The sequence below is a fragment of the Oncorhynchus mykiss genome, chromosome 1 (assembly GCF_013265735.2).
Source record: "Oncorhynchus mykiss isolate Arlee chromosome 1, USDA_OmykA_1.1, whole genome shotgun sequence".
NCBI classification, from domain to species: Eukaryota; Metazoa; Chordata; class Actinopteri; order Salmoniformes; family Salmonidae; genus Oncorhynchus; species Oncorhynchus mykiss.
In genome coordinates this window covers 16,610,844-16,633,247 of record NC_048565.1, presented here as the reverse complement: position 1 = coordinate 16,633,247, position 22,404 = coordinate 16,610,844, and the positions used below count along the sequence as shown (strand labels likewise).

Below are 22,404 nucleotides of genomic sequence, written 5' to 3'. Positions count from 1 at the left end.
ACAGGAGACAGAATGTAACGGGGTGCTTGAGGAAAAGTTCAGCCAGTCCTCGTCTGAGTCAGAAAGAGAGATAGGGAGAGAGAGAGCGAGAGAGAGAGAGAGAGAGAGAGAGAGAGAGAGCGAGAGAAAGGAGGGAGTGGGTTGGACTTCCCCTGAGAGTCGGCGCGCGCTGGTTCAGACCGGTTCCTGTTTTCCCCTTTCCCTTCACTGACATGTAAATACCGGCCTGGCTTGCCGCCAGCATTAGTCACCATTCTGTCTTGTGAGAGAGAGAGAGAGAGTGAGAGAGAGAGAGAGAGAGAGAGAGAGAGAGAGAGAGAGAGAGAGAGAGAGAGAGAGAGAAGTAGAGAGACGCAAATTAAGTGAAGAGAGGCTCACATGAAGAGAGAGGGAGACAGAGAGGGATAGAGAAAGAGAGCGAAAGAGAGAGAGAGCAAGCCAACACCCACTCTGGCTCACAGCTCTCTAGACTACTCTCTTGTCGGTGGTTGGACACCGAAAGCAGCGATAAGGCTTCACACACACAGGGCTTCTGGGGTTGTTTGCAGAGAGGACAGGAGTTCTATATGAAAACCCTGAAGCTGCACATCCTCCCTAGTCTGGGAGGGATTGAGGGCTTTTCAGACCGACGCCTCGGAAAAACTATTACTTTAGAGCAATTATAGCCAGTTTGATTAGTATCCCTTATTGTCCGAAACAAATAAAGGACTTTGCACTGTTGTGAAATTAACGTGACATGACCAATAAAAGGAATGTGAAAAAAAGGAGGAGTAGAACTCTCCTAGAATGTAAATATTGATATCGCCCCCTCTTCATGTTTCATGCGGCATTTGGGGTCTTATAGATAGGGTCTCGTGGTGATTATACATGTCTTGAGCAACAACAACAACAACAACAACAACAACAACAACAACAACAACAAAAATCCAAAGTAGCTTCAATGACCTGTGTGATGCACATACAGTGGGGAGAACAAGTATTTGATACACTACCGATTTTGCAGGTTTTCCTACTTACAAAGCATGTAGAGGTCTGTCATTTTTATCATAGGTACACTCCAACTGTGAGAGACGGAATTTAAAAAATCCAGAAAATCACAGTGTATGATTTTTAAGTAATTAATTAGCATTTTATTGCATGTCATAAGTATTTGATCACCTACCAACCAGTAAGAATTCCGGCTCTCACAGACCTGTTAGATTTTCTTTAAGAAGCCCTCCTGTTCTCCACTCATTACCTGTATTAACTGCACCTGTCTGAACTCGTTACCTGTATAAAAGACACCTGTCCACACACTCAATCAAACAGACCAAAACCTCTCCACAATGGCCAAGACCAGAGAGCTGTGTAAGGACATCAGGGATAAAATTGTAGACCTGCACAAGGCTGGGATGGGCTACTGGACAATAGGCAAGCAGCTTGGTGAGAAGGCAACAACTGTTGGCGCAATTATTAGAAAATGGAAGAAGTTCAAGATGATGGTCAATCACCCTCGGTCTGGGGCTCCATGCAAGATCTCACCTCGTTGGGCATCAATGATCTTGAGGAAGGTGAGGGATCAGCCCATAACTACATGGCAGGACCTGGTCAATGACCTGAAGAGAGCTAGGACCACAGTCTCAAAGAAAACCATTAGTAACACACTACGCCGTCATGGATTAAAATCCTGCAGCAAACGCAAGGTCCCCCTGTTCAAGCCAGCGCATGTCTAGGCCCGTCTGAAGTTTGCCAATGACCATCTGGGTGATCCAGAGGAGGAATGGGAGAAGGTCATGTGGTCTGATGAGACAAAAATAGAGCTTTTTGGTCTAAACTCCACTCGCCGTGTTTGGAGGAAGAAGAAGGATGAGTACAACCCCAAGAACACAATCCTAACCGTGAAGCATGGAGGTGGAAACATCATTCTTTGGGGATGCTTTTCTGCAAAGGGGACAGGACGACTGCACCGTATTGCGGGGAGAATGGATGGGGCCATGTATCGCGAGATCTTGGCCAACTACCTCCTTCCCTCAGTAAGAGCATTGAAGAGGGGTCGTGGCTGGATCTTCTAGCATGACAACGACACGAAACACACAGCCAGGGCAACTAAGGAGTGGCTCCGTAAGAAGCATCTCAAGGTCCTGGAGTGGCCTAGCCAGTCTCCAGACCTGAACCCAATAGAACATCTTTGGAGGGAGCTGAAAGTCCATATTGCCCAGCGACAGCCCCGAAACCTGAAGGATCTGGAGAAGGTCTGTATGGAGGAGTGGGCCAAAATCCCTGCTGCAGCGTTTGCAAACCTGGTCAGGAACAACAGGATGCGTATGATCTCTGTAATTGCAAACAAAGGATTCTCTACCAAATATTAAGTTATACTTTTCTGATGTATCAAATACTTATGTCATGCAATAAAAAGCAAATGAATTACTTAAAAATCATACTCTGTGATTTTCTGGATTTTTGTTTTAAATTCCGATGCAAGAAACCACTTTACAAAATAAAATCTACTATTATTACCTTAAAGAGAATTAGACAATGTAGGCTACCCCTCTGCCCATTAGCTTATTTGCATATTCAAGCCTGTCTCAAAATACAACACTACCCATTTAGTTTGCCAATGACACAACAGTGGTAAGCCTGGTCCCCGACAACCACAAGGCAGCCTATATGGAGGAGGTCCACAGAGACCTGTGGTGCCAGGACAACAACAACAACAACTTCTCCCTCAATGCGATCAAGACAAAGGAGATGATTGTGAACTACAGGAAAAGGAGGATCGAGCACACCCGCATTCTCATCAACAGGGCTGTAGTGGAACAGGTTGAAAGTTTCAAGTTCCTTGTTGTCCACATCACCAACAAACTAACATGGTCCAAACACACCAAGACAGTCGTGAAGAGGGCACGACAAAACCTATTCCCCCTCAAGAGACTGAAAATATTTGGCATGGGTCCTCAAATCCTCAAAATATTCTACAGCTGCACCATCGAGAGCATCCTGACTGTTTGCATCACTGCCTGGTATGGCAACTGCTCGGCCTCGGACCGCAAGGCACTACAAAGTGTAATGCGTACAGCCCAGTACATCACTGGGGCCAAGCTTCCTGCCATCCATGACCTCTATACCAGGCGGTGTCAGAGGAAGGCCCTAAAAATTGTCAAAGACTCCAGCCACCCTAGTCATAGACTGTTCTCCCTGTTACTGCTTGGCAAGTGGTACCGGAGCGCCAAGTCTAGGTCCAAGAAGCTTCTAAACAGCTTCTACCCCCAAATCACAAGATTCCTGTACATCTAATCAAATGGCTACCCAAACTCTTTTACGCTGCTGCTACTCTCTGTTTATTATCTATGCATAGTCACTATAATAACTCTACCTACATGTACATATTACCTCAACTACCTTGACTAACCGGTGCTGCACATTGACTCTATACCAGTAACCCATGTATATTATTGTCATTTTACTGCTGCTCTTTAATAATTTGTTACTAATATTTCTTTTTTTTTTTTGTATTTTTCTTGAAACTGCATTGTTGGTTAAGGGCTTGTAAGTAAGCATTTCACTGTAAGGTTGTATTCGGCACATGTGTAAAATAACATTTGATTTTAATTAAGACATAAGCTTTTTACCTGAATACATGTTTTGTACTCTTGTAGGAATCAGAAACTCCCCATTGCCGACCTATATTTAGCTATAACTGGGCTAATAGCTCGCTAACGAGCAAAGAATATCAACCAATGTGCACACGCGCGGCACTCTGATATGAACTGATCTGAAAAGCGCATTCGCTCGCAGGTGACTGAAAGACCGCTCATGGGCTACCCCCGCCAATATAATTATACTCTGCTGCGCTCTGGCTCTCCCAACAACAAAATCATAGACTAAATCTTGCAAATATAGATTTGTTTTGGTTTTTAGCATTGAAAAGGGGCTGACATAATGTTGATTCGATCACAGAAAAAACAGTGATCTATATAGTGCAAATTAAATTGGGTGAACTCAGTGAAGTTTAATCACGCCTCTCTGCGTGGCGTGATAGTTCTTCTGCGCGGCAGTTTAGACTAGAGGGACCATTGCCAGTGAAGTGGCCTCAGCTGGGTTACACAATGTTACACAATTCAGCCAAGTTCCTCCGTTTTGCATGGAAAATGTATTTATTGCATGTTTTTGTACAAAGAATCCCTTTCCTGCTTGTCTGCTGTAAAAATACTTGGGGTTGGGTGGTGGAGATGGGGAGTGGGGAGTGTGGAGTTGGGGGAGATTGAACAGACTGGACAATTGTCAGCTTCTAACCTCCTAAAGGGTCAAAAGAAAAAGAAAAATTGGTCCCAAAAAACAAAAGTGTGATTCACTGAATTGAGGCCAAGAAGCATAAACTGGCTTCAAAATGGGGTTTATATAGTCCTAACTAACATCTCCCCTCTCTCCTTTGCTGACAGACTTTGTAGTGCAAACTCATTCCAATTATACAGACTTTAAGGATTAAAACATGACTGGTATCTGTTTACTACATTCCTCTTATCTGGTAGGACTATTTCTGCAGCTGAACAACATGTCTGCAGCTTCAGACAGACAGGGTTCAGCTGTCGAACACTAAGGGCCCAACCGGTAGAGCAGACCTGCAGGCAGCCAGGCCAGTTGCGTCAGACAACTGTTGTTATTGAGGGGTACTGATAATAACCAGTGTCAGCAGTCACATATTGACATGTTTAGTTGCAGCAAATCAAATCAAATGTATTTGTCACATGTGCCAAATACAACAGGTGTAGACTTTACCGTAAAATGCTTTCTTGTGAGCCTTTTCCCAACATTGCAGAGTTAAAAAAGTATGAAAAATTTGCACAAAAAAAGGAAATAGTAACACAATTAAATAACAACAACGAGGCTATATACAATAAGTACCCGTACCGAGTCAATGTGTAGGGGTACGAGGCAATTGAGGTAATTGAGGTAATATGCACATGTAGGAAGGGGTAAAAGTGACTAGGCAAATCAGGATAGACAATAAACAGAGTAGCATCGGTGTATGTGAAGAGTGTGAAATAGTGTGAAAGTGTGTCTGTGTGAGTGTGTGGCATCAATATGCATATAAGTGTGGGTTTTATGTGTGTGAGCATATGGAGTGTGTGTGTGTGTGTGTGTGTGTGTGTGTGTGTGTGTGTGTTGGAGTGTCAGTGTAGTATGTTTGAGTAGTATCCGGTGAGTGTGCATAAAGCCAATGCAAGAGAATCAGTGCAAAAGAACGGGGTCAATATAAATAGTCAGGTACCCATTTTATTAACTGTTCAGCAGTGTAAGGGCTTAGGGGTAGAAGCTGTTCAGGAGCCTTTTGGTCCAAGACTTTACCCTCCGGTGGTGATGGTATTGGAGTCGTGCGTGGCCATCCAGTCGTGGGTGAATAGGGAGTACAGGAGGGGACTAAGAACCCACCCCTGAGCATGTCTCACTACTCATTCATTCTACTCATTATTCATGTACACACGACTGAGTTTGTACCGTATAATCTAAAGCTATGAAAGGGAATATGTCCCTATCGTCAGTGGGGGTTGTAAGGTTGCTCGGGGTTTAGGGGCTATTTAACTACTGTACTTTGTCTGGAACTTTCATCAGAAAAAGCATATTCATCCTCTCAAAGTTTTGCTTGAAATTTCAGGACATTAATGTCACAGCTGACAACAAACATCTACAGTAGTCAAACCACCACCCAACTAATTCTTTAACATTTGAAATCCTTTAATGAGGCCTTTGTTTCTATTTTCTCCCCAAGCAACCACCAGCAGCCGGCTTCATCCAGATCATCTCCTGGTTTCCATCCTCTCAGCACTTCAGGTTAACGAGGCCACTGGCCAACCCACTCCATCCGTAGTGAAAATACCATTGCCTCCAATAGGGCTGGCAAGTCTTGGGATAGGGAGAGAGCCTGTGTGTGTGTGTATTTGTGTGTGTGACTGCTGAGCGTGTATGTGTGTGTGTGAGTACGGTGAGGAGGCAATTGTGAAAGACTGCAATGTCACATGGATAAATAGTCGGCATAGCTCTCTGTTCCCTTCCTCCATCCCTCCCCCTATCCCCCCCCCCTCTCTATCTACAACTCCAATAGTAATGCAGTACATGTCTCTCATCACCACAGCCAATCAGTGAGGGCTGAGCACAAAGGTACTTCCTGCTTAGTCAGAGAAACCAAAATGAATGGGTGAGCTTCCTGACCTCTTCCATAGAACAGCCCAAATGCAGTGGCACACACTGTTTATTCGCTGGTGTCCTTATAGAGATGCAGGTTGGCCCCATGTGCAGATCTAGGATCAAATTACCCCACTGTATCCTTACCATGACCATTAGGAGGTAAAATACAAATCTGAGATCAGTCCATGGGGGTAACAACATGTTTCACAAGTACAGTACCATTCAAAAGATTAGATACACCTACTCATTCTAGTTTTTTATTTTATTTTTACTATTACTGTTAAACAAATCAAAATATATGTTATATTTGAGATTCTTCAAAGTAGCCACCCTTTGCCTTGACAGCAGCTTTGCATACTCTTGGCATTCTCTCAACCAGCTTCATGAGTTAGTCACCTGGAATGCATTTCAATTAACAAGTGTGCCTTGTTAAAAGTTAAATAGTGGAATTTCTTTCCTTTGTTACATCTACTCCTGTCACGCCCTCTACTGCTCATCCTGTGTCTCCTTGACCTGACGCCACTCCCCCAGTACTCTCTCCCTCTCCCTCTCTCTCTCTGTGTGTGATTGTGTGGGCGGATGCCCCAACCCCTCTCGCTCCAGCCTCAGCCTCCGCACCTGGTTTCCTGCAGTCCACCCAAGCTTGCCCTGGCCTGCACTCCATCTTCCCCCTGTGTTTCAATTAATACCTTGTTTACTTCATCCCAGTTTCCTCGTCTGAGTCTGCTCTTGGGTTCCCCTGTTCCACTCCGCGTAACATCCTCCTTAATGCGTTTGAGTCAATCAGTAGTGTTGTGAGAAGGTAGGGGTTTTATACAGAAGAAAACCCTATTTGGTAAAATACCAAGTCCATATTATGGCCGTAACAGATCAAATACACAAAGAGAAATGACAGTCCATCACTACTTTAAGACACAAAGGACAGTGAATCCGGAAAATGCCAAGAACTTTTAAAGTTTCTTCAATTGCAGTCACAAAAACCATCAAGCGCTATGATGAAACTGTCTCTCATGAGGAACGCCACAGGAAAGGAAGACCCAGAGATAGCTCTTCTGCAGAAGACAAATTAATTAGAGTTACAAGCCTCAGAAATTGCAGCCCAAATAAATGCTTCACAGAGTTCAAGTAACAGACACATCTCAACATCAAATGTTCAGAGGAGACTGAGTGAATCAGGCCTTCATGGTCGAATTGCTGCTAAGAAACCACTACTACAGGACACCAATAAGAAGAAGAGACTTGCTTGGGCCAAGAAACACGAGCAATGGACATTAGACCGGTGGAAATCTCTCCTTTGGTCTGATGAGTCCAAATTTGAGATTTTTGTTTCCAAGCGCCGTGTTTATGTGAGATGCAGAGTGGAAGAACAGATGATCTCTGATATGTGGTTCCCACCGTGAAGCATGGAGAAGGAGGTGTGATTGCGTGGGGGGGCTTTGCTGGTGATTTATTTAAAATTCAAGGCACACTTAACCAGCATGGCTACCACAGCATTCTGCAAAGATACGTCATCCCATCTTGTCTGCACTTAGTGGGACTATGATTTGTTTTTCAACAGGACAATGAGCCATCACACCTCCAGGCTGTGTAAGGGCTATTTGACCAAAAATGAGAGTGATGGAGTGCTGCATTAGAGGACCTGGTCTCAACCCAATTGAGATGATTTGGGATGAGTTGGACCGCAGAGTGAAGGAAAAGCAGCCAACAAGTGCTCAACATATGTGGGAACTCCTTCAAGACTGTTGGAAAAGCAGCCGAGGTGTAGCTGGTTGAGAGAATGTCAATAGTGTGCAAAGCTGTCATCAAGGCAAAGGATGGCTACTTTGAAGAATCTCAAATAAATGTTGATGATTCCATATGTGTTATTTCATAGTTTTGATGTCTTTACTATTATTCTACAAGGTAAAAACTAGTAAAACATTAAGAAAAACCCTTGAATGAGTAGGTGTGTCCAAACTTTTGACTGGTACTGTCGATCACTCAATGACTTGTCTCTCCATGCTCGTCATGCTATATCTTGAAATGCGTGTCATAGATTTGCAATTAGAATTTACTAACTTGGAGTCAGATACCCACTGGGCACACACTGGTTGCATTAATGTTGTCGCCACGTAATTTCAATTAAATAAGGTTGAACCAACATGGAATAGACGTTGAGTTGACATCTGTGCCCAGTGAGTATGGAGTTCATTTTCCATGATAGTACCCCAAGCAGTGGTCACGTTCAAGTTATTGTGAAGACAGCAGGTTACACTTGGCAGTGAGATGAATCAGACGGGGTACATACACTCTTAGAAAAAAGGGTTCCAAAAGGGTTCTTCATTGTCCCTATAGATTAACCTTTTTTGGATCCAGGTAGAACCATTTTGGGTTCCATGTAGAACCCTCTGTAAAAATTGTTCTTTATGGAACCCAAAAGGGTTCTTCTACCTGGAACCAAAAAGGGTTCTTCAAAGGGTTATCCTATGGGGACAGCCGAAGAACCCGAGGTTCTAGATATAACTTTTTTTCTGGGTGTACTGACAAAATACGTTGCCTTTCAAATTGGAAACAGCTCACAGACACACACTCACAACGTAAACGTTTTCCCATCCCATCTCCCATTCAGAAATTCCTCATATCTCCAAGGTTTCTTCAACAAGTGTCCCAAATCTGCTGAATTGACTCACACAGCAAGCAGTTAGCTGAGCTCCAAAAGCAATTTCATTGGCTGATAATGGCAATTGGGTTGTTATGGTTAATTCTTCACAGGAATCAGACAGCAACCAGTGGCCCCAAGAACATAAGCATACGCATGCATGACCAGGACAAAATAAAGAAGTGGTTGTGAGTTTGTATGTGAAAGTGCAATGCAGATTAGTTCATTATTTGTATATTTTATTGATGATATTATGAACTTATAAATTATGCAAAAATATTTTTAAAGGGCTGACAGAAACACAATTGTTGTTTGGAACATAAACTAAAGAGTATTCAGCTTTGTGCATATGACCATTTGTATAACAGCTTGTTGTTGAGAGATACATCCAGGAACAAGAGCAGCATTGTCTCAGTTGAAATCAGTGAGTTTGTGAAACAGAGATGCCATGCATATGAATTTACCATCACTCAACACAAACACTACAACTGCAGGCAGTGAGCACCATCTAGTGTCAACATATGGTAATGGCAACTAGAATGATAATCTGTATTTATTTATTTGTATTTTTTTCTTTAACTAGGCAAATCAGTTAAGAACAAATTCTTATTTTCAGTGACAGCCTAGGAACAGTGGGTTAACTGTCTCTTAAGGGGAAGAACAACAGATTTGTACCTTGTCAACTCAGGGATTTGAACTTGCAACCTTTCAGTTACTATTCCAAAGCTCTAACCACTAGGCTACCTGATCTTTCAATAAAATACTCAAGAAACATCATGAATACTTTAATAATAGTAAAGATTGTACATGAAATGCTAAGGATAATTTTTGATAGGTTAACAAATATTTGTAATCAAGTAAAATCCATGCAAAGTGAGGGCTGTGTACCATTTCTATAATGCTTTCCTTCATGTCTGGTTCCACACTCATAGTTACTATAGGGATTCCAGTCCTTTCCAGACATAGTCCACAGTCCGGTAGTTGTGTACGTGCCATCACTTCCCCTGGAACTCCAAATGGCATTGTTCTCAGGGGTTACCACTGTGTTGTTGATCCACCAAATGATGTCCAACAAATGGTGTGTTTTTAAACCACTGAGTATACACACCAGTGTAGCTGAAGCACCAGGGTTGTGCCCAAATGAGGAGAGGATTACTACAGAGGGATTAGAAGGGTTCAAACCTGAGGAGAGAAAGAATATCAACATGCATGAAGCTCTCGGGGTGAAAGGTGTTGGAACCAAACATGTTTAGAAACATTTGGAACTCTGTACTACAGTATATCTTGAATAAATGTTATTGAATACAGACAATTGGGTCGTTCCACGAAATGAGAGCCTTTTGTGTCCTTTTGATATTTTAAGTAGAAATTGTGCCCCAATATAGAATTTTAAAGCCTGTTATATTATTATCATGCTTGCTCCCGCTCCCACTCCCCCTCTCTGGCGCTCGAGGGCGCCAGGCTGCCCTTCATTATGCACACCTGTCACCATCATTACACGCATCAGCGCTCATTGGACTCACATGGACTCCATCATTTTGTTGATTGCCCCTCTATATCTGTCTGTTCCTAAGTTGTGTTCCCCCTGTCAGCATTATTGTAGTTTACTTTTCCCGTGTCCAGACGCTGTCCGTGTCTGACACCACTATTGGAAGCTTCAGGGAGTCTATGTTTTTTGTTTTTGTTGGTAACGTTGGGTCCATATGCCGTCGCCGATGGATCCGGGGGTGCCTCAACCGGCTCGTCGGCCTCCCACGCCTCAGCTAGCTCGTCGGGCTCCCACGCCTCAGCTAGCTTGTTGGGCTCCCACGCCTCAGCGAGCTGGTCAGGCTCCCACGCCTCAGCTAGCTGGTCGGGCTCCCAAGCCTCAGCTAGCTGGTCGGGCTCCCACGCCTCAGCTAGCTGGTCGGGCTCTCACGCCTCAGCCATTTCGTTAGGCTTTCACGCCTCAGCCGTTTCGTCAGGCTTTCACGCCTCACCCTGCCCGTCGGCTTCCACGCTGTACTGTCACACCTGCTCCCTCTCCCCCTCTCTGGTGCTCAAGGGTGCCAGGCTTCCCTTCATTATGCACACCTGTCACCAGCATCAGTGCTCATTGGACTCACCTGGACTCCTTAAAATGTGTGGATTGCCCCTCTATATCTGTCTGTTCCTCAGTTGGTTCCCCGTGTCAGCATTATTGTCGTTTATGTTTCCCCTGTCCAGACGCTGTCTGTGTTCTGTTTCATGTCCGTGTTTTTATTAAATATTGCCTACCTGTTCTTGCTTCTCTTCTCCTACATCTGTCCTTAAAATGATAGTAAATGAAGTAAATAAATCGGATTTTCAATATGAATAAATATTTGCCAAAGTTTCAAAACTCAGCATCAACCCTGTGTAACCTTGGAATATTTTAACCCACTTCACCCAATCATTCTCCAGGTTTCCTAGTTATTATATTGCTTTGACAAAGCCATATCTGAAGATTATTATTTATTTATTGTTATGATTCATTTACATCCATCCCTCATTTTAAGGTCATCCCTGTTACGTGAACTGAGCTTTTGTTTTAATATGGTGAAACTATTCCTTTAACTATTCCTTTTTCACAAGAAACATTGAACATATAATTGTACAATCATAGTGTAAAAGCAGCTGAGCTGGTTCTGCTCTTTTTTGGCAATTGTCTGGTGTTGTGGGGGAAGACTGAGCGGGTCGAGAATAACACATCAACCCTGTTACCCATAGACAGACAGGCTAGAAATTTTTTAACAAAAACATTTTTGATGGTAAAGCTTGCATGCAAATGCCACTCCCTGTTTCACACAACAAGCTTTCAATCCCACCTGTCACAAGGGGATTTATGGCTGATTTCAGATGAAATCCTCAACCGTGTTACAGTTAATGCTGTTACTTTATTTGGCACTTAATAGAAAGCAAAAGTAATGGCGTATTTTTGTAGGCACTTTCCCTATGAATTGCCCCCATAGGAATGACTGAACTAACCAGAGGTAAATCATGTCCAGAGTCTAGGACTTCAAGCTGTCGAGTTTTATTGCCACTTACTATAGTCATTTATGAAAATGAACAAGTGCTGTTGCCTAGTCACTTTACCTCTACCTATATGTACAGTACATAGCTACCTCAATTACCTCGTACCCCTGCACATCGACTCCGTACTGGTACTCCCTGTATATAGCCATGTTATTTTCTACTCCCTGTATATAGCCATGTTATTTTCTACTCCCTGTATGTAGCCATGTTATTTTCTACTCCCTGTATATAGCCATGTTATTTTCTACTCCCTGTATGTAACCATGTTATTTTCTACTCCCTGTATGTAGCCATGTTCTTTTCTACTCCCTGTATGTAGCCATGTTATTTTCTACTCCCTGTATGTAGCCATGTTATTTTCTACTCCCTGTATATAGATAACCATGTTATTTTCTACTCCCTGTATGTAGCCATGTTATTTTCTACTCCCTGTATATAGCCATGTTATTTTCTACTCCCTGTATGTAGCCATGTTATTTTCTACTCCCTGTATGTAACCATGTTATTTTATACTCCCTGTATTGATAGCCATGTTATTTTCTACTTCCTGTACATAGCCATGCTATTTTTTACTTCCTGTAAATAGCCATGCTATTTTCTACTCCCTGTATATAGATAGCCATTATATTTTCTACTCCTATAGATAGCCATGTTATTTTCTACTCCCTGTATAGATAGCCATGTTATTTTCTACTCCCTGCATGTAGCCATGTTATTTGCTACTCCCTGTATAGATAGCCATGTCATTTTCACCTCTCTATATATAGCCATGTTATTTTCTACTCCCTGTATATAGCCATGTTATTTTCTACTCCCTGCATGTAGCCATGTTATTTTCTGTTCCCTGTATATAGCCATGTCATTTTCACCTCTCTATATATAGCCATGTTATTTTCTACTCCCTGTATACAGCCATGTTATCTTCTACTCCCTGTATATAGCCATGTTATTTTATGTTCTCTGTATATAGCCATGTTATTTTCTGTTCCCTGTATATAGCCATGTTATTTTCTGTTCCCTGTATATAGCCATGTTATTTTCTGTTCTCTGTATATAGATAGCCATGCTATTTTCTACTCCCTGTATATAGATAGCCATGTTATTTTTTACTCCCTGTATATAGATAGCCATGTTATTTTCTACTCCCTGTATATAGATAGCCATGTTATTTTCTGTTCTCTGTATATAGATAACCATGTTATTTTTTACTCCCTGTATATAGATAGCCATGTTATTTTCTACTCCCTGTATATAGATAACCATGTTATTTTCTACTCCCTGTATATAGATAGCCATGTTATCTATATACAGGGAGTAGAAAATAACATGGCTGTATACAGGAAGTAGAAAATAACATGGCTATATATATACAGGGAGTAGAAAATAACATGGTTGTATACAGGAAGTAGAAAATAACCACCCACACATGCAATTACATCTCCTGGTTTCAATGATGTTTCCAGAGACAATATCTCTCTCTTCATCACTCAATACCTAGGTTTATCTCCACTGTATTCACATCCTAACATACATTATCCGTCTGTACATTATACCTTGATGCTATTTTATCGCCCCCAGAAACCTCCTTTTACTCTCTGTTCCAGACGTTCTAGACGACCAATTCTTATTGCTTTTAGCCGCACCCTTATTCTACTCCTCCTCTGTTCCTCTGGCGATGTAGAGGTGAATCCAGGACCTGCAGTGCCTAGCTCCACTCCTATTCCCCAGGCGCTCTCTTTTGACGACTTCTGTAACCGTAATAGCCTTGGTTTCATGCATGTTAACATTAGAAGCCTCCTCCCTAAGTTTGTTCTATTCACTGCTTTAGCACACTCTGCCAACCCGGATGTTCTAGCTGTCTGAATCCTGGCTTAGGAAGACCACCAAAAATTCTGAAATTTTAATTCCAAACTACAACATTTTCAGACAAGATAGAACTGCCAAAGTGGGCGGTGTTGCAATCTACTGCAAAGATAGCCTGCAGAGTTCTGTCCTACTATCCAGGTCTGTACCAAAACAATTTGAACTTCTACTTTTAAAAATCCACCTCTCTAAAAACAAGTCTCTCACCGTTGCCGCCTGCTATAGACCACCCTCTGCCCCCAGCTTTGCTCTGGACACCATATGTGAACTGATTGCCCCCCATCTATCTTCAGAGCTCGTGCTGCTAGGCGACCTAAACTGGAACATGCTTAACAACCCAGCCAACCTACAATCTAAACTTGATGCCCTCAATCTCACACAAATTATCAATGAACCTACCAGGTACCTCCCCAAAGCCATAAACACGGGCACCCTCATATATATCATCCTAACCAACTTGCCCTCTAAATACACCTCTGCTGTCTTCAACCAAGATCTCAGCAATCACTGCCTCATTGCCTGCATCCGTAATGGGTCAGCGGTCAAACGACCTCCACTCATCACTGTAAAACGCTCCCTGAAACACTTCAGCAAGCAGGCCTTTCTAATCGACCTGGCCGGGGTATCCTGGAAGGATATTGGTCTCATCCCGTCAGTAGAGGATGCCTGGATATTTTTTTTAAATGCCTTCCTAACCATCTTAAATAAACATGTCCCATTCAAGAAATTTAGAACCAGGAACAGATATAGCCCTTGGTTCTCCCCAGACCTGACTGCCCTTAACCAACACAAAAACATCCTATGGCGTTCTGCATTAGCATCGAACAGCCCCCGTGATATGCAGCTGTTCAGGGAAGCTAGAAACCATTATACACAGGCAGTTAGAAAAGCCAAGGCTAGCTTTTTCAAGCAGAAATTTGCTTCCTGCAACACTAACTCAAAAAGGTTCTGGGACACTGTAAAGTCCATGGAGAATAAGAACACCTCCTCCCAGCTGCCCACTGCACTGAAGATAGGAAACACTGTCACCACTGATAAATCCACCATAATTGAGAATTTCAATAAACATTTTTCTGCGGCTGGCCATGCTTTCCACCTGGCTACTCCTACCCCAGTCAACAGCACTGCACCCCCCACAGCAACTCGCCCAAGCCTTCCCCATTTCTCCTTCTCCCAAATCCGTTCAGCTGATGTTCTGAATGAGCTGCAAAATCTGGACCCCTACACATCAGCCGGGCTAGACAATCTGGACCCTTTCTTTCTAAAATTATCTGCCGAAATTGTTGCCACCCCTATTACTAGCCTGTTCAACCTCTCTTTCGTGTCGTCTGAGATTCCCAAAGATTGGAAAGCAGCTGCGGTCATCCCCCTCTTCAAAGGGGGGGACACTCTTGACCCAAACTGCTACAGACCTATATCTATCCTACCATGCCTTTCTAAGGTATTCGAAAGCCAAGTCAACAAACAGATTACCGACCATTTCGAATCTCACCATACCTGTCAGGTGCGTGAATGAGGACCCAAAAGCGAATTAACAAACAGAGTTTCTTTAATGATGAACACACGTGGGCTCAGATGGACAGGTAGATTCCGACAGGACAGGACAAGGTTGCAGCAAACACGATGATAGTCTGGTTCAGGCATGAGACACACAAACAAGAATCCGACAAAGACAGGAGCAGAAACAGAGAGAGATATAGGGACCTAATCAGAGGGAAAAAGGGAACAGGTGGGAAAAGGGGTGAATGAGGTAGTCAGAGAAGACAAGGAACAGCTGGGGGAAAGAGGGACAGAAACGGTAACCTAGTACGACCAGCAGAGGGAGACAGGGTGAAAGGAAAGGACAGAAACAAGACACAACATGACAATACATGACAATACCTTCTCTGCTATGCAATCTGGTTTCAGAGCTGGTCATGGGTGCACCTCAGCCACGCTCAAGGTCCTAAACGATATCTTAACCGCCATCGATAAGAAACATTACTGTGCAGCCGTATTCATTGATCTGGCCAAGGCTTTCGACTCTGTCAATCACCACATCCTCATCGGCAGACTCGACAGCCTTGGTTTCTCAAATGATTGCCTCGCCTGGTTCACCAACTACTTCTCTGATAGAGTTCAGTGTGTCAAATCGGAGGGTCTGCTGTCCGGACCTCTGGCAGTCTCTATGGGGGTGCCACAGGGTTCAATTCTTGGACCGACTCTCTTCTCTGTATACATCAATGAGGTCGCTTTTGCTGCTGGTGAGTCTCTGATCCACCTCTACGCAGACGACACCATTCTGTATACTTCTGGCCCTTCTTTGGACACTGTGTTAATAATTATTATTGGATAGAAAACACTCTAAAGCTTCTAAAACCATTGGAATTATGTCTGTAAGTATAGCAGAACTCACAGGGCAGGCATTCTTCCAAACTAGTTTTTGTGGTCATGAAAGTTGGAGCAACTTTGACGTCATCGCCCCCACCCTTCCCAACCAGTTATGATTCTGGGGAGACTTTCTATCTCTAGATGTCCTCTTTCAGTAGAGCTTTGAATCGTTCAAATTCCGCGAGAATTGACCCTATGGGAGTGAAATTAGTGCGTGCCACGAGAAAATAGGTTGTGCGTTGTGGCGCGAATTGGTCCCAGCCATTCCTTTGTTCCAGCACTCAAGAGAAGGGCAGACGATGGCCGATTGAATTGAAGTTTGTTTTGTGTGTCTAAAACATCATAAAGCTTGCTTCTGCACTTGATTTGACCTGTTTAGTCGACATATAATATGTAATTTTGAAGTTTTGATGCGCAACTTTTCCGGACCAGAGGACGTTTTGGGTGCATTTCAGCTGATGTTATTAGCAGTAGCTAATACAAAGACGCAAGACTTGAAACCAAACAATGTATTGGGTAAGTATGAAGCCTTCCAGAACATTCTGAACGAAGACCATCGAAGGTAAGGGAATATTTATGCTGAAATCTGTGTTTCTGTTGACTCCAACATTACGTAGAAATGTAGCTTGTATCTGAGCGCCGTCTCAGCATATAGAATAGTGTGCGATTTCTGTAACGTTAAAAATAAATCTAACAAAGCGGTTGCATAAAGAAGCAGTGTATCTTTCTAACTATATGTAGAACATGTATATTTAGTCAAAGTTTATGATGTCTATTTACGTTATCTTGCCGCGCTACCTAGATTTCCTGCGGACATTTTTGAGTAATTTCTGAACGTGAACTCACTGTCAATGGACATTTATGGATATAAATGGCATATTATTGAAAAAAAAATGTACTGTGTAACATGTCCTACTACTGTCATCTGATGAAGATTTTCAAAAGGTTAGTGAACGATTAATTTTTTTATCCTGCGTTTGTTGATTGCATGTTTTGGCTATTCAAATGAGCTGTGTCTGGTGGTGGTTTGACATATATATGTGCTATGTTTTCGCCGTAAAACATTTTAGAAATCTGATTTGCTGGCTAGATGAACAAGGTGTTTATCTTTCATTTGAGCTATTGGACTTGTTAATGTGTGGAGGTTAAATATTTTTAAGAATATTTTTGCGTTCCATGCGCCACCGTTTCAGCTGAACGTGGGAGGGTTGATTCCCAATTGGGAACCAATATCTTAGACAGGTTAACAACCCTCCAGGAAAGCTTCAATGCCATACAACTCTCCTTCCGTGGCCTCCAATTGCTCTTAAATACAAGTAAAACTTGTAACTCTGACTTAGAATACGTGGACAACTACAAATACTTAGGTGTCTGGTTAGACTGTAAACTCTCCTTCCAGACCCATATCAAACATCTCATGTTATTTTCTACTCCCTGTATATAGATAACCATGTTATTTTCTACTTCCTGTATACAGCCATGTTATTTTCTACTCCCTGTATATAGATAGCCATGTTATTTTCTACTTCCTGTATACAGCCATGTTATTTTCTACTCCCTGTATATACATAGCCATGTTATTTTCTACTCCCTGTATATAGATAACCATGTTATTTTCTACTTCCTGTATACAGCCATGTTATTTTCTACTCCCTGTATATAGATAGCCATGTTATTTTCTACTTCCTGTATACAGCCATGTTATTTTCTACTCCCTGTATATACATAGCCATGTTATTTTCTACTCCCTGTATATAGATAGCCATGTTATTTTCTACTTCCTGTATACAGCCATGTTATTTTCTACTCCCTGTATATAGATAACCATGTTATTTTCTACTTCCTGTATACAACCATGTTATTTTCTACTCCCTGTATATAGATAGCCATGTTATTTTCTACTTCCTGTATACAGCCATGTTATTTTCTACTCCCTGTATATAGATAGTCATGTTATTTTCTACTCCCTGTATATAGCCATGTTATTTTCTGTTCCATGAATATAGCCATGTTATTTTTTACTCCCTATCAATAGCAATGTTATTTTCTACTCCCTGTATATAGATAGCCATGTTATTTTCTACTCCCTGTATATAGATAGCCATGTTATTTTCCACTCCCTGTGTACAGCCATGTTATTTTCTACTCCTTGTATATAGATTGCCATGGTATTTTCTACTCCCTGTATATAGGCATGTTATTTTTTACTCCCTGTATATATATAGCCATGGTATTTTCTACTCCCTGTATATAGATAGCCATGTTATTTTCTACTTCCTGTATACAGCCATGTTATTTTCAACTCCCTGTATATAGATAACCATGTTATTTTCTACTTCCTGTATACAACCATGTTATTTTCTACTCCCTGTATATAGATAGCCATGTTATTTTCTACTTCCTGTATACAGCCATGTTATTTTCTACTCCCTGTATATAGATAGCCATGTTATTTTCTACTTCCTGTATACAGTCATGTTATTTTCTACTCCCTGTATATATATAGCCATGTTATTTTCTGTTTCCTGTATATAGCAATGTTATTTTTGTACTCCCTATCAATAGCAATGTTATTTTCTACTCCCTGTATATAGATAGCCATGTTATTTTCTACTCCCTGTATATAGATAGCCATGTTATTTTTTACTCCCTGTATATAGATAGCCATGGTATTTTCTACTCCCTGTATATAGATAGCCATGGTATTTTTTACTCCCTGTATACAGCCATGTTATTTTCTACTCCCTGTACATAGATAGCCATGTTATTTTCTACTCCCTGTATATATACAGCCATGTTATTTTCTACTCCCTGTATATAGATAGCCATGTTATTTTCTACTTCCTGTATACAGCCATGTTATTTTCTACTCCCTGTATATAGATAGCCATGTTATTTTCTACTTCCTGTGTACAGCCATGTTATTTTCTACTCCCTGTATATAGATAGCCATGTTATTTTCTACTTCCTGTATACAGCCATGTTATTTTCTACTCCCTGTGTATAGCCATGTTATTTTTTACTCCCTATCAATAGCCATGTTATTTTCTGTTCCTTGTATATAGCCATGTTATTTTTTACTCCCTATCAATAGCCATGTTATTTTTTACTCTCTATCAATAGCCATGTTATTTTTTACTCTCTATCAATAGCCATGTTATTTTTTACTCCCTATCAATAACCATGTTATTTTCTACTCCCTGTATATAGCCATGTTATTTTCTACTCCCTGTATATAGCCATGTTATTTTCTACTCCCTGTATATAGCCATGTTATTTTCTACTCCCTGTATATAGCCATGTTATTTTCTACTCCCTGTATATAGCCATGTTATTTTCTACTCCCTGTATATAGATAGCCATGTTATTTTCTACTTCCTGTATACAGCCATGTTATTTTCTACTCCCTGTATATAGCCATGTTATTTTCTACTTCCTGTATACAGCCATGTTATTTTCTACTCCCTGTATATAGATAACCATGTTATTTTCTGTTCCCTGCATATAGCCATGTTATTTTCTGTTCCCTGTATATAGCCATGTTATTTTCTGTTCCCTGCATATAGCCATGTTATTTTCTGTTCCCTGTATATAGCCATGTTATTTTTTACTCCCTGTCAATAGCCATGTTATTTTCTGTTCCCTGTATGTAGCCATGTTATTTTCTGTTCCCTATACATAGCCATATTATTTTCTACTTCCTGTATTTAGCCATGTTATGTTTTACTCATTGTTATTTGTTAATCACTGTATATTTATTCCTTGTGTCGGTTTTTCAATTATTTTTACATGTTTTACCTTAGCTTTAACTCTGCATTGTTGGACATGGACCCATAAGTAAGCATTTCCCTGTTAGTCTACACCTGTTGTTTGCAAACCATGTGACAATTGATTTGAATGGCTCTTTATGACAGAACGTTAAAATGACTTGAAATCAAACATTTTTTGGAACACTTCTCAAAAAGCTCCGAATTGGTGGAACGACCCAATTGTGGTCTGCGTTGTGGGAGAATGTGTACAAAAACAATTCACCTATACATTTATATTTTATTAATGCAAAAGGGATTTAATTCTAGCCTACCTTCAACAAAGAGTTGGATCCCTCTACTGAATACCACTTCTCTTTGAGGAGACTTGCTCCCATGTACACACCTAAGGAAAAACATGACCATAATTATCACCAGAACACTGCAAAAGTCCACATAGTGACTGCAATGCAATCTGGATTGAAAGTTGAGCTGAAAGTTACCCCAGTAGTAGTAAAGTGAAACACAGTCCTCGTGCTCTGTTCATTCTGTCTGTTTCAGTTGGTGCTCTGGATAGGAGAAAAGCCCACCTGCTGTGAGCCCCTTATTGGTGTCTTGTCCTTCTAGTATCATACAGCTCTCTCCTCTCACATGGACTTCTACTGCAGGGAAAGATAGTTCTTCACCTCAGGTTTTTATTTCAGCATTTAGCCCAATCCTGCTAAGAACCGTCAGTTAATCACTAATTAGGAGAATATCAATAAATGATACAGTCATATGGCTACCTCCTCTAAAGATACAGACTTTCTCACAACTAAGTTGGTCTAGAGGCGGGACACCGGTGCAAAGAGGAAATGTTGTGAAAAACTATCTGGGTGGAACATGAGTTTTTTTTCCCAAGCCACGTGTTGTGCCCCTCTATTGCAGGCTCAAAACAAGTAGATCAGTTATTCAGTTTGAAGGAGTATAGAAAAACAAGAAGAACTGGCACGAGTGGTTGTGTCTAAAACAAATGTAGACTCATGTACGACTTCTCCAGTTCTGCCCACTCTGGAGTATTTGGGGGATTCTGACAATGAGGATTGTCTGTGAACCACAAGCGGGTTACACAAACTTTACTTCTCCCTTTGCCATCATACTGTTAGTCAACCCACAAGAAATATTCACTCTCAGAACATGGCAATAACAAAACAACAACATCAACCTGAGAGTTTATTAGGAGTTGCTTTGGAAGGCCATTACAGAGAACCTTATACAGATGCAGAATTTTAATTTGAGCCAGTTTGCTACAACAGGAAAATAATCCTGCAGCAACTGGAAATATGAATTATTATGTGGATTGTAATTAAAGGATATTTTCAGTAGGGGTTGACAATTCTTTTTTTACGGCAAATCAGTCAGAAATGTTAAAGTGGAAATTACAAGCCTTAGAAGCCTTTTTCAACATTGAATAAACAACACGTTTGCATTTCCTGCTGTGCAGGAAAATACTCAGCAACAAAAGAGTTATCAAATTAAGATCCTACATCTGTAGATACAGTACAATGTTATTACATGGTATACCTTACATTAATCTCTACAAATCAGTTGTTGTTTCTCTCAAGTCCTTCTGTAGGTCCACAGTAATAAACTGCCATGTCATTCTCTTTAGATCCATGGATCACTAACTGCTGCTGGTGAAATGGGCTGCTATCGTTGGTCTGGACAGTGAACATGTTGGGATGGAAGCCTTGACCGTAGAGCAGATGGGAGGTGTTGGTCAGGGGGTAGCTCAGTACTATCTCAATCCTCTCTCCTGTACTCTGCCTGTACCAGCTTACAGTGGCCAACCTACAGTTAGTGGACAGAAGGCAGTCCAGAATGGCATCCTCCCCCAGTTTCAATGATAAGCTCTTCAGTGATACACCCAGGGATTCTCCCAAATGTAGACCTGTAGAAGTCATAACAGAATGTCAAAGAAGGAAAGTCATACAGGCCTAAAGACAGTGGCCTGGTCTAGAAACAACCCATAGTTCTCGAATCAATTCTGTTTAAAAAAATGCATTACATTTCATAATGTCTTAATATGCCTACTTCCACAGAGACATAATGTCACAATTACTGAATGATTGTAGGGTACTGTATCCGACAGTAAAGCGTTTAAACACTCAATCTGGTTATTTCAAAATAATGTTTCCTATGATGTTTTGAGATTGTTATTGTGAAATTGACTTATCATTTTGAATGACTGACAAGTGTAACATGATTCTCGTTATCCCTTTCATGGCCTGGTTCAGTGCTCTATTCTGTGAGATGATGAAAAATAAGCATTCAATCCCAGACTGCCTTACTGTATAGACTCTACTTGAGGTTTCTCTGGAGGTGAAGGGAGGCTTTGTTTGTTAGTCCAACTGAGTATCACAGAGGAACTGCCTTCCAACATGTAGTACACAAACTCGTTAGACCATTTTGACTTCAGATGTGCGTCTATCACAGTCTGCAAAAGTAGCATTACCTTTAGGCTCTCATCTATTGTACTTTATTGTTGGGATGTGTTAATTTATAGTGCATTCGGAAAGGATTCAGACCTCTTGACTTTTTCCAAATGTTGAT

The 22,404-nt window shown here is 41.4% G+C and overlaps 1 long non-coding RNA gene across 1 annotated transcript; it reads right to left on the bottom strand.

Annotated features, from left to right (window-relative positions):
* Nucleotides 1-9,049: 9,049 nt before the first annotated feature.
* Nucleotides 9,050-20,648, bottom strand: LOC118941290. Its single transcript, XR_005037575.1, has 3 exons — nt 20,316-20,648; nt 20,148-20,218; nt 9,050-9,982 (listed from the first exon to the last, which is right to left on the bottom strand). It is a non-coding gene; the product is annotated as an uncharacterized LOC118941290 (long non-coding RNA).
* Between the last annotated feature and the right edge of the window lie 1,756 nt (nt 20,649-22,404).